The following is a 632-nucleotide window of genomic DNA, read 5'->3' on the forward strand; positions in this document are numbered from 1 at the left end:
ATATATATATATATATATATGTATATGTGTATATATATGTAAGTTTTAAAACTTAAGGCGATTAATTGTATTAATTAGCATACTGCAGTAATATTAACCATAATGTTTTGCTTTATATGAAACCATATTAAGTATAATTTGAGTTCAGAGAAACACATTTATGATTTAGAGTTAAAAAAAGTTTTGAGAGAGAGAAAGAAAAAATATATAAAAAATAGTTTTATCAGGGTCCAACAAAGTTCTTAAAATGTCATAATTCACACAAGAAAGTTGTAAATTTGAGCAGAAAGTCTTAAATGCGTTAGGTCATGGCATTAAATGTTGCATGCACTGCAAAACAGGATAATAAAGTAAATAATAATAATAATAAATAGTGATGATTTCTTCTTCAGTGTTTCGTGTTGTGTTCCAGTACAAATCTAATCATTCTTAAATCAAGAAAGATACACTGACTTGAGAATAGAGATAAGAAGTCTTGTTTTCTGGGAAATTGAACAAAATGAGGCGAGTTTCTTAAAACAAGAGCAAATATCTGTCATTGGTTTTTCGAATTTTGATCATTTTTTTATTTCATTTCTTTCTGAACTCAGATATGTGTTGTTGTTTAAAGCATAAACTCACTTGATTTGGAT

General features: G+C 26.6%; 1 long non-coding RNA gene across 1 annotated transcript in view; it reads left to right on the forward strand.

Annotated features, from left to right (window-relative positions):
• Positions 1-632, forward strand: part of LOC107568071 (uncharacterized) — a 3,324-nt gene that overhangs the window by 783 nt on the left and 1,909 nt on the right. The window lies entirely within an intron of this gene.

This window comes from Sinocyclocheilus grahami, unplaced genomic scaffold, assembly GCF_001515645.1.
Source record: "Sinocyclocheilus grahami isolate Dianchi unplaced genomic scaffold, SAMN03320097.WGS_v1.1 scaffold1211.1, whole genome shotgun sequence".
Classification (NCBI taxonomy): domain Eukaryota; kingdom Metazoa; phylum Chordata; class Actinopteri; order Cypriniformes; family Cyprinidae; genus Sinocyclocheilus; species Sinocyclocheilus grahami.